Raw genomic sequence first — 13124 nt, forward strand, 5'->3', positions numbered from 1 at the left:
TATATAATATACTAGGTGCTTTAGGTTAACTCTTAGCTTATCTTTACTTATAAGTTTAAACCTCTATCTAGCTAATTTAAACGTTAGTCTTTTATTTGCAGGTATTATAATTTGCCTTTTACCTCTTTAGTTCTCTAATTTTTCTTTTAGATTTTTTAACATTATAATTAATGCTCCTTTAATATAACTTATGCGTTTTTCTATAATTACTTAGTCTTAAATAACTTTCTGATCTAGCTAATATAAAAGCCTTCCCACTTATTATTATATTGCTACCTATACTACTTTTAATATAGCTTTATAGGTGTATATAACCTATCTATAAGGAAAGATCTCGCTATTACTATATTATTATAACCTTTAGTATACCGTTTATTAAATCTAGTTAAAATTCCTAAATCTTCCTCTTATTCCAGTTCCTTAAGCTATTTTACTTTTAGCGTACCTACTCTAGGCCTATTAGTAATTCTTTATATAGGTATTCTAACCCTTAGTTTACCTTGTGTTCTTAAACCCTAGTAACCTTTTTATCCTTAATATGCTTTAATTTAGTTTTTAAATCCTTCCTAATCTTCTCCTAGTTTATATCTAGCTATAAAATCCTCTAGATCCGTAAACTTTATAATTTTAGTATTAATCGTCCAACTCTAAGGCTGAATGCTTTATTTACCTACTATAGGTATCCTTATTTGTTCTTTAAAGTCTTAGTCTTTAGGGATTCTTAATTCTAAGCTAGCTTTTTTCTTAAGCTATACTTCTACCTTAGTCTAACTAGGCGTTTACTTAACTCTTATCTATTCTTTAGAATTTTAAGTTCTTAAGAATTCTCTCCCTATACTTATTCTTTTATCTTTAAACTAAGCTACTACTCTACTTTATTAGTTTTCGTTTATTATAGGTCCTTAAGCGTATCTTATTTTATCTTAAGAATTTTAAGTATCTCTTATCTTGTCTTATCTCGTCTTAAGCTTATAGCTTTTTGCCTTTACTAAGTACTAAAGTAACTTGCTATCCTACTTCTCTTATGTCTTATAAAGTAATAGATATTATATTTAACGGAGTTTTAATCCTTTCTCTATAGTAGATTTAACCTCTACCTTTATTATAATATTTTTAAAGTTTGTATACTCCTAGTAAGCTACCTTTATTACCTTATTATTACTAAATGTTTCGCCTATATTAAATTTATTATCTTTAATGTCCGGTTTATAAAATAGTTTATTAGTTCCTTTAAACTCTACTAATTTTGGCTCTTATAGTTAGTAGCTTACGCTATACTTTATATCCTTATAAACTTAATATATATTATTATAATAAAACGCAAAACTTTTAATTAAACATTCTTTTGTTCCGTATAGTGCACTATTATCCCTTTATATATATGTATTATTTACTAGTCTAGTTCCCTTTACTGCGTAGTTACTCTAACTACTTTTATAGTCTTTAGTAAAATAATCCTATTTTCTATAGTTTATATAAGCTCCTTCTTTAAACCATTTTTCTTATTATAGAGTCCGCCTAAACGTCTTTTACTGCTAAGATCCCTAGTTTAGCCTCTACTTTTTAAACCTTTAATTACTTAATCCTTGTCCTCTAGGTTTCTATAGTCGCTTTTTTTACTTCTTATTTTCTTTAGTACTACTTAGGTCTATTAGCTCTAGTTTACTATTCTATAGTTTTTAACTTAGTTATTACGTACTTTACGCCTTATATAACTGTAGAACTCTATCTTACCCTTTTTTAGCTTATTCCCTTTAATAGATTTAATTATCTATCTTAATTGCTTAATTAATTAATTCTTATATAGTAGTTGTATCTTCTATAAGAATTATTATATCCTAGACTTTCGCCTTAAGTCCCTGTTTATACTATACTATAAGCGCCTTATTATTTTATTTAACCTATATTGTAAGTGTCTAAAACTAGGTTATATACTTAATTGCTAAAGTTCATTACGTTAAATTTTAAAGCTTTCTTTCCACTGTAGTTATTACCTTAAGGTCTCTAAATATCTATATTAATTATTCTATAAATTCGCCTTAACTAGAAAACATATATTATACTTCTTAGTTAGTAGTCGTTATTCCGTTTAGTTATACCTCCGTAAGGTATAGTTTAAACTACTTAAGTACTCTTCCTATTAAGAATAATCCTGCGTACGCTACCTAATCTATAGGTATTACTAACTTTACCCCCTTCTATAAGACCTTAAAGTGTATTTGCGTAAGAAAGCCCTTTAGCTTTAACTTTTCTCCTAAGAATCGTTTAATAATAGTAACTTAACTCCTACTACTCCAATCCCTTTAATTTAATCCTTAAGTATCCGATTATTATCTATTAATTAATTAACTATTTTCTATAATTAACCTACTATAACTAGCTGCGAATCCGTGTTCTATATACTGGTGTCTCCATTTATTCCTAAAGTAGTTACGGCCGTTAACGGCGTTATAACTAGTGCTTTTGGTAGCATATTATTTAACTTCCTTTACTATAACCTTAGTAGTAAATATATAACGAAGCCTTATAGGAAATACTATAATAGACTTCTTAAAGGGCTAAGTATATAGGTATAGAATAGTTAATAACATAAATATAACTAGTAGAGTAGGTTGCCTAATAAATTAACTCTAATTATATTCTAAGATTTACTATAAAGAAGAGAACTATCTAGGTAGGGACTGTAGTCCTTTAAATATATAATACTGCGCCTAAGAAATATACTAAGTACGTTAGTATATTACGTTTCTATATTCCTATATTCCTACGTTTTAGAATTATAACGTAACTAGCCTTATAACTTGGCTACCCCTTATTTTATAGCTCGATCGGTTCTAGCGCCTCCTATACTATTTTAATTAACCTATTTATATATCTTTTTAGTAGTCGAACTACTGCTAATATAAGGTCCGTAATACCTTAGATAAATATTATTTATTAGGCTAATACTATATATAGGGACTAAGCCTTTAAAATATATAGCGTAATTAGCAATAGATCTATATACTATACTGCCCCTAAACTACCTATACCCTACTACTTATACTAAAAACCTAAGAAGTTAGTAGTGACCTAGCTAAGCCCCCTATAGGAAATTTAGGTCCTATATAGCTATAAAGGAAAGTAAGAAATACTAGACGCTATACTAAATTAATAGATTAGAAGGATAACTTATAAAAAATGGAATATAAGCTAAAAAAGATTATAAACCTTATACTATAAAATACGGCCTAATAAAGGTCTATAAAGAAACCTATAGACCTCCTATTAGTTAATATCTACTATATTGGCGCCGTAGAATTTTACTAGAACTTAGTTTAACCTAATACCGTTACCTTTACTACTAGCTTATATAAAATTAATTAAATAACTAAGGAAAAGAAAAGCGAGCTTATAGATAAGGAGCTAGTGAAATAGAAACTACCCTATTAATACTAGAAATTCAAGGGTATATTCTCTAAGGCTATGTTTAATATACTCCTACCTTACTAACCGTATAACTATAAGATTAAGATTAAGCTGGGTGAGGAAAATACCCTTAGCTTTAGCCCCTTTATTAATAGTCTATTACCGAATTATAAGCTATAAAGTAGTACCTTATTAATAACCTTAATAAGGACTTTATTAAGCCTAGCTAAGCCCTTTCTAACTTACCTATTCTCTTTACTAAAAAGCTAAATAGAGGACTTTATTTCTGCATTAACTACTATAAATTAAATAATATAACCTATAAGGACCGCTATCCGCTACCCCTATATAATAAGACACTAGCCTAAATAAGTAGAGCTAAGGTCTTTATAAAGCTTAATATCCGCTAAGCCTTTTACTAAATTAGGATAAACCCTAGGTTTAAGGATCTTATTATATTTTAGACCTATTACAGAACGTATAAATATAAGGTACTTTTTTTTAAACTAATTAACGGACTAGCTATATACTAGCGGTATATAAACAATATATTCTTTAACTACCTTAACGACTTCTATATAGCCTACCTAAATAATATTATAATTTACTTTAAGAATAAGCTAGAATATAAGGAGTATATTTATAAATTCCTCTAATGGCTCCACGAGGCTAGCCTCTAGGCTGGTATTAAAAAGTTAGAGTTTAGTGTTAAACGTATAAAGTACTTAGGGTTTATTATTAGTATAAATAAAATTAAGACTAACCTAAAGAAAACGGCCGCAATTACCTAGTAGGTACCCCTACGGACTATAAAAGGGGTATAATTATTACTAGGTTTTAGTAACTTCTACTAACGCTTTATTAAGGACTATAGTAAGATTACTAAACCCCTTAACCGCCTTACCTAAAAAGACTAGCCCTTTTACTTTAACGCTATATATAGGTAGGCTTTTAACAAACTTAACAAACGACTAGTCTTAGCTCTACTACTCACCTACTTTAACCTAGAATGGCCTTTAATGCTAAATGTTACGGGACACCCTCGTGATACCTTGTACACGTCCACCTATTTCTACTAACTTAGCAATTAGAAACTAATCGCAAAATGATAATTTAACGGCAATCTAATGGCAATCTAACGGCAATCTATGGCATTCTGCTATATTCTGCCAAGTTTTACTAAATTCTACTAAGTTCTACTAGGACCACGACCTAAACCCTATTCTGCCCTATATATATATTAACTAAGCAACTAAGTTAAAGATATATACCCTTTCTTCCCGTTTTCCTACCTTCTTTCCTTATATAATGTCTTAACTTTCTTACACAGTTTATATATATAGCTTAATAATATCTACCTTGCTATATATTATTGCCGCTTATACTTACTCTATAATACTACGTTGCGTTAACTTTATATACTACCTCTGAAATATAAAACGACCCCAAAGCCTCTATAACAGCCGCTAGTATTATATCCGTACTCTAAGAATAACTAGCAGAAATATAAAAGTCTTTTATAGACGCCCTTATATAAAACTAAGCTACTCTAAATTAATAATAAGCTAAATAAGAAGTATAATACTAGCGATTAATTAAGGACCTTTAAGAAGAAATCCGTATACTTAAGATGCCTATATTAGGGCCTTAAGACTAAATACTATCTCTAAAGATAAACACGCGGAACGCAAGCCCTAAACCTATAACAACTGTCCACCTTAAACTAATTACTACACTAAAACGATCCGAACGACTACTAGATCCCCTAGTATTTACTAGTAAATAATAAGAACTCTAATTATTCCTAAGCTAGCTTAAAAATAAGCTAACTAGTAACACTAACCGTTACCTAACTAAAGCTAACCAACTCTATTATACCCTAAGTTGACTAAGAAAAGAGGTAGCTAACCTTATTAAACCTTTTTAGCTAACTTTAGTATAAAGCCTAGTTATACTTCTTAAAGCCTTATATAGTAACCTAAACTACTAAGCTATTGCCTAGAGAAAGATAAACTACATAGCTTAAGGAACGAAAAGTTTCCTAGTATACTTCTCTAAATTTAACTATTACGCAAGGGAAATAGGCTAAAACGACTCCGCACTAATTAACAGCCTTATTAAATCTTTAAGCCCTAAACTAAAAACCTCCCTAATAGGCGTAGACCTACTAGGAGCCTTTAATAACTATATAAACGTTATTAATAAATGGTATAATAATATACTACGCCTAATACCGAAGTCCGCCCCCTAATATAATATAGTAACCCTATAAATGTCTACTAAGTTATTGTCTTAGCCTAAGCATCCTAACGCTATAGATATTAACACTAGAACCCTAGAGTACGCCCTACTAGGGTCCTTAAATAAGAAAGATGTATTAAGCTAGGCCTTTACTTTAAATGCGGAAGTAAAGACTATATCTTAAAATACTATCTTATCCCCTTACCTATACCCTAAAACGATTTATAAACAGCTAATACTAGTAACCGTTTACTATATTAATCTTCCGGTTATTACCCCTAATCTTTACCTAGTTCTAGCCCTATATTTAGTAAGCACCACTTATAAGGGCGAAGCTATAACTAACGTTCTATAGAAACCCCTTCCCGCTCGCTACTAAAAGGCATGTTTTAAAGTTAAGTCGCTCTCTAGGACGGCTCTACCTTAGGATCTCATTAAATGCTTTAGATGTTATAAACTTTAACTTTTAGGATTATAGCATAACCGTTAACTGTTATCTTTAGTAGAATAGTTAATAGGCTAATACTCAAATCCTAATTAATATAGGAGCTAGCGGTATAGGATTTATTAACAAGATTTTTATATATAATAATAGTTTTACCCTAACCCCCCTTAACTGGTATATTAACGTATTTAGATTTAATAGTAAATATACCATCTTAGGCCGTATTACCTATGTAGTAGCCCTAAGACTCTAATACCTAAACTATAAAGAACTAATTAAGCTTTTTATTACTACCCTAGGTTACCTAGTAATCCTTAGATAACCCTAGATAAAGCTATATAAGGTAACTATTAATTAGGATAACCTTAAGCTTTTATTTACCGCCTCCTATTATAAGTAGAAGTGCCTTACTACTTACTACTTAGACTAAGAACTAAAATCTAAAAAATCTACTAAGATCTACTAGTCTAAAATTTCTATAACTATCTACCCTATACCTAAGGAATCTATTAGATTCCACTAATTTAGGAATTTTACTAATATCCACCAAGGACCCGAAAACTCTACTAAATTCTATAAGCTATTACTAAGCACTATACCGCCCTAAGCTAAGCAGAAGCTTAAGCTTAATATATAAAAATACTAAAAGGACTAGTATTCTACTATAAAAAGGATTCTTAAAGTACCTAAACCTAAATCTAATACTAACTCCGTACCTAATACTGAACCTAAACCTAAATAAGAAACTATGGATAATCTAAGTAAACTTAGCACCTTAGATATCCGCATAATTAGAGCTACTCTATTAGTATAACTTACTAAGAAACCTAAATATATAATCTTCGCTGTTACTATAGCTAATATTAAAAAGGCCTTAGTACTAAAGAAGCACACCAACCCTATTATAAAGGTACTAGTAGAGTACTATAACTACCTAGAGGCATTTTTATAAAAGGAAGCCGATAAGCTACTAAAACACCAATTATACGACTATAAAATTGTACTTAAAGACGGAAAGCAGCCTAGATTTGGACCCCTATACGGGATGTCCTAAAATAAACTCTAAGTACTATAGAAGTATCTAAATAAGAACTTAAGTAAAGGATTTATTAGAGCGAGCTTATCGCTTATAGCCGTACTAGTGATCTTTATTAAGAAACCTATCGGTGGTTTACGCTTTTGCGTAGACTACTAAGCTTTTAATACCGTTACTGTTAAGAACTAATATCTAATCCCGTTAATATAGGAGATATTAAACTAACTAAGTAAGGCTCGCTACTATATAAAGCTTAATATTATCTCTATATTTAACCGCCTCTATATAGCAAAAGGAGATAAATAGCTTACTACATTCCGTACTTAGTATAGATTATTTAAATATTTAGTAACGCCGTTCGGCCTTGCAAATACCTAAGTTTATTCCAATATTACGTAAATAATACCCTACGTCCCTACCTAGACATCTTCTATACTGTTTATATTAACGACATCTTAATATATAGTAATAACCTAACTAAATATTAGAAATACGTTAACCTTATTTTATAAGCCCTATATAGAGCTAGTTTATAATTAGATATAGATAAATATAAGTTCTATAAAATAGAAGTCTTATACCTTAGACTTCTTATTTCTATAAACGGTATATAAATAGACCTAAAGAAAGTTAAAGTAATTATAAACTAGTAAGAACCTAAAAATGTTAAGGATGTAAAAGCCTTTATAGGATTTGCCAACTTCTACTAATAGTTTATTAATAACTTCTCCGCCCTAATTTTACCCCTTATTACTCTAACCTAAAAAGATAAAGCTTTTATCTTTAATAAAGAATATAAGAAGGCCTTTATATATCTAAAGATTATATTTACTACTATACCTATACTTTAATACTTTAACCTAGAACAAATAAGTGTTATAAAAGCCAATTTATCTAATTATATTACTAGAGGCATTCTATCTTAATATAACAAAGAAGGAGTATTATACCCTATAGCATACTTCTTAAAGCAACTAAGCCCTACTAAATATAATTACGAGATCTATAATAAAGAATTACTAGCTATTATTAGATGCTTTAAGCAATAGCGACCTAAACTAGAAGGCGCTAGATTTCTAATTAAGGTCTTTAGCGATTATAAGAACCTATAGTACTTCATAACTATAAAACAGTTAAGTTATTATTAGGCTTACTAGTTAGAATATCTATTACGCTTTTAATTCTTAATTATATACTACCTAAGCGTTTAAGGTTAAAAGCCTAATACCCTAACCTAACGCTTGTAAGACGCGCTAGCCCTAAAAGAAGCGCGCTTTTACTAAAATCAGACCCTACTTTACCCTAAACTATTTAACCCTCCTACTAAAAATCTTATAGTATACGTCCTTAAAATAACTAATTAATTAATTAAACAGATTATAGTTAATAAATACCCAAATAACGAGTTTATTTAAGAGACGCTTAAAATAATACAAGATGGTATTAGATGCTCTAGAAAGATTTCTTTAAGTAAATATAAAGCCTGCGGAAACCGCCTATATTACTAGAACTATCTAGTTATCCCTAATTATAATAAGCTTAAGCTTAAGCTCCTTAAATATATATATAATTTACCAGTAGCCGGCTACCTAGGCTAAGGAAAAACCCTAGAACTGCTTTAATAAGAATACTATTAGCTAAATATGTATAATATAATATAAAGGTATATCTCTAGCTACTATATCTGCCGGCGAGCTAAAGCTTTATATAAGACATATAACGGCCTTCTAAAGCCACTACCTACTCTAAACCAAAGATAGAAGGATATCTTAATTAACTTTATTATTAATCTCCCTATAAGTAAAGGCTGTATAAATATTATAGTAATTATAAACCAACTGTCTAAAATAAGATACTTAATTGCCTGCCCTAATATATTAACACCTACTATCGCCTAACTATTCCTAGATTATATATAAAAACTCTATAGACTCCCTAAAATAATTATCTCTAATAAAGGCAGCCAGTTTATCTTTATATTTTAGGAAAAACTAACTACCTAACTCTATATTAAAGCACTATTGTCTACGGCATACTACCTAGAAATAAATGGTTAAATGGAATGTATAAATGCTATAATAGAGTAGTATATTCGGATATATATATTATACTTATAAGATAACTAGATTAACTAGCTTATATTTACTAAGTTTACGGTAAATAATTCCATTTTAGAAACTATAAAGGTCTCCCCATTCCTAGCCAACTACGGCTAGCATCTATAAATAAGTTTTAAACCCTTTAACTGTTACAGAGTAAGTATAAGCGGCGATAATATATAGCAAGGTAGATATTATTAAGCTATATATATAAACTATATAAGGAAGTTAAGACGTTGCGTAAGGAAAGAAGGTAGGAAAATAGGAAAAAAGGGCATATATCTTTAACTTAGTTACTTAGTCAATATATATATAGGGCAGAATAGGGTTTAGGTTATAGTCCTGGCAGAACTTAATAGAATTTAGTAGAACTTAGCAGAATATAGCAGAATGCTATAAATTACCGTTAGATTGCTATTAGATTACTATTAGATTACTATTTTATAGTTAGTCTCTAATTACTAAGTCGGTAGAAATAGGTGGATATATGTAAGGTATTATAAGGGTATCCCGTAATAGTTATTACGAACGCTTTAAGTACAATGCTATAACTACTTGGAGAAGAGTCGGAGAAAGCTAGTTAGTTAATATAAGCACGGTCCAGGATAGAACCCGTGGAACTATATAACGAAGAATAGTAACTAAAGTTATATAATATGCTACGTATTAAACGAGAGGAATAAGAGGAACTTACGTACCTTACGTATAACACGTATATTACGTATAAGAAGGATTTTATAGGAGTACGGTTGTGTATTTAAGGACCCTTAATCCCTACCTAGATAGTTTCTTCCTTATAGTGATTTTTAGAATATAATTAGAGTTAATCTATTAGGCAACCACTCCACTAGTTATTATTACGTTGTTAACTACTATCTTTGCATTTCCTATATACCTAGCCCATTAATAGAACCCATCGTAGTTCCTACTACAAGGTTCCATTATATAATTACTACTATAGTTATAGTATTAAATATAGGGAGTTAAATAATATGCCACTAAAAGCAGCCACTATAATGCTATTGACGGCGGCAACTACTTTAAGGTTAGAGTGTGACACTAGTATAGCAGACACTAACTTGCAATAACCTGTAACGGTAGGACAATTATAAGAAATAGTTAACTAGTTAACAGAAAACAATATAGTACTTAAAAATAAGATTAACGGGATAGGCGCAGTAAAGGTTAAGTTACTATTAATCAAAAGATTCTTAGGAGAGAGATTAAAGCTTAAAGGATTCCTTATATAAATACACTTTAAAATAATATAGGAGGGAGTAAAGCTAGCAATACTTATGGATTAAATAGCGTATATAAGACTGTTCTTAATAGGAAGGGCACTTAAATAGTTTAAGCCTTACCTTATAGAAATATAGGTAAACGGAATAATAACTACGAACTAAGAAGTATGGTTTATGTTTTTAAGCTAGGACGGATTTACGGAATAACTTATATAAATATTTAGAGACCTAGAGGTAACAACTATAGCGGAAAGAAAACTCTAAGATATTACACAGCGAACCTTAGTAATTAAGTATATAATATAATTTTAAATATTGGCAATATAAGTTAAGTGGAATAATAGGGCGCTTATAGCACAGTATAAATAGGGACTTAAGGCTAAAGTCTAGGATGTAATTATTCTAATAGAAGATATGGACACCCTAAGGGAGTTAATAGATTAAGCGATAAAGATTAATAATAGGATCTACTAAAGGGAACAGACTAAGAGAGGTTAGAATAGAGTTCTATAGTTATATAAGACGTAGAGTATATAATAACTAAAGCTAAGTTAGAAACTATAGTATGGCGTAGAGCTAATGGACCTAAGTAGTACTAAAGAAACCTATAAGAAGTAGAGTAAAAAACTATAGAAATCTAGAGGTTAAGGATTAAGTAATTATAGGACTAAGGAGCATAGGCTAAACTAAGGATCTTAGCAGTAGAAGACGTTTAAGCGGACTTTATAGCAAAAGCAATGGTTTAAAGATAGAGCTTATATAAATTACGGAAAATAGGGTTATTTTACTAGAGACTATAGAAGTAGTTAGAGTTATTATATAGTAAAGGGAACTAGACTAATAGTATATAATATATACGTATAAAGGGATAATAGTACACTGCGAGGAATAAAAGAATGTTTAATTAGAAGTTTTATATTTTGTTATAATAACGTATACTAAATTTATAAAGACGCTAAGTATAGTATAAGCTATTAGCTATAGGAGCTAGAGTTAAGAGGACTTAAAGGAATTAAAGAGTTAGATAAAGAATAAGATCAACTCTATAAGCTAGATTAAGACGTTATAGTAATATACGGATAATAATTAGTAATAATAATAATAGAGTTAGGGTACTTATTAATTAATAGCAATAAGGATAGTAAAGAAACTAACTAGTGGTATCTAAACCTTAATAACGTAATAGAAGTAGAGACTAAGACCGCTATAGAGTAAGGTTTAGTAACGGGTATTATAACACCATTAGATACGGCATCTATCGCTTTATAAGATAGAAGGAGTGATATTTAGGGACGATTAAGCAAGCAGATAACTGCTAGTGCTAGCTTACCACTTAATAAAGGTAAAAGGCTATAGGCTTAAGATTCTTAAGACGAGATAAAAGACGACTAAAATTCTTAAAGTAAGATAAGGTATGCTTAAGGACCTATAATAGACAAAAACCGATAGGATAGAGTAATGGCTTAGTTTAGCAATATATAAATAAGCTTAGGACGAAGTTTCCTAAAGGTATAAGACTCTTAAGACGAGATAAGTGAGATTTAAGACTTTTAAGATAAGATAAGAATATTAATAAAGCCTAGTTAGACTAAGGCTGGAGCTAAGCTTAAGTTAGGAGTAAGCTTAGGATTAAAGAATCTAAGGGATTAAGAATTTGGAGTATAAATTAGGACACCTATAAGTAAGAGGTAAGGAGCTTTTTTATAGATTAGAGAATCTATAGTGTAAATAGTAATTAGGCTAGGAGACAGATATATAAACCTAGAAGACTTACTAGACGAATATAGTATTTAACCTAAAGATTAAAAAGTTAATACGGCGATTAAGAAGTAAGAGGACTTTAAAGATCTAATTATAAGACGTAAACAATAAGAAACTATAGATAAGTTTAGAGCAAGAATCCTTATATAGTAAGAAAAGAAACTAGATAAGAGATTTAGTATACTAGGTCGTATAAAGGATAGAGCACCTATATAAAGAATTACTAATAGGCTAAGAATAGGCATATTAAGAGCTAAGTAGCTTACCGAACTGGAAAATGAAGAGGATTTAGGGATTTTAACTAGGTTCGAAGAACGACATATAAAAGGCTATTATAACGCAGTAATAAGAAGATACTTCCTTATAGATAAACTGTATACACTTTAGTAACTATACTAAAAGTGGTATAGGCAACGACACAACGATAAGTAGGAAGATTTCTATATATGGCTAGACAAAAAAGTTATTTAAGACTACCTAATTATAGAAAAAGCGATAAACCATATTAAGGGAGCCTTAATTATAATATTAAAGGATTTAAAGGAATAATTAGAGGACTAGAGAAGTAAAAGGCGTATCTTAATACCCGCGAATAAAGCCGTAACGTTTAGATTAGTATAATAAAGGTTTAAACTTAAGAACGAAGACGAGCTAAGAGTTAACCTAAAGCACCTAGTATACTATACGCTATTATAAATTGTATATATAGACAATATATACAAAATATATAAGAATCTAAAGGAAAAGAATCGGAAATACCCTATAAGGATATACTAGATAATAGATAAACAATAGTATAAAAATACTAAGTATATACACGGCTGGCATCTAATAGAAGTCCAAGATAAAAGAAATTTAATACTTTAACTAGGAAGATTCCTTACGGAAGAATA

Source organism: Cenococcum geophilum (assembly GCF_001692895.1).
Source record: "Cenococcum geophilum 1.58 unplaced genomic scaffold K441scaffold_23, whole genome shotgun sequence".
In the NCBI taxonomy this organism is placed as follows: Eukaryota; Fungi; Ascomycota; class Dothideomycetes; order Gloniales; family Gloniaceae; genus Cenococcum; species Cenococcum geophilum.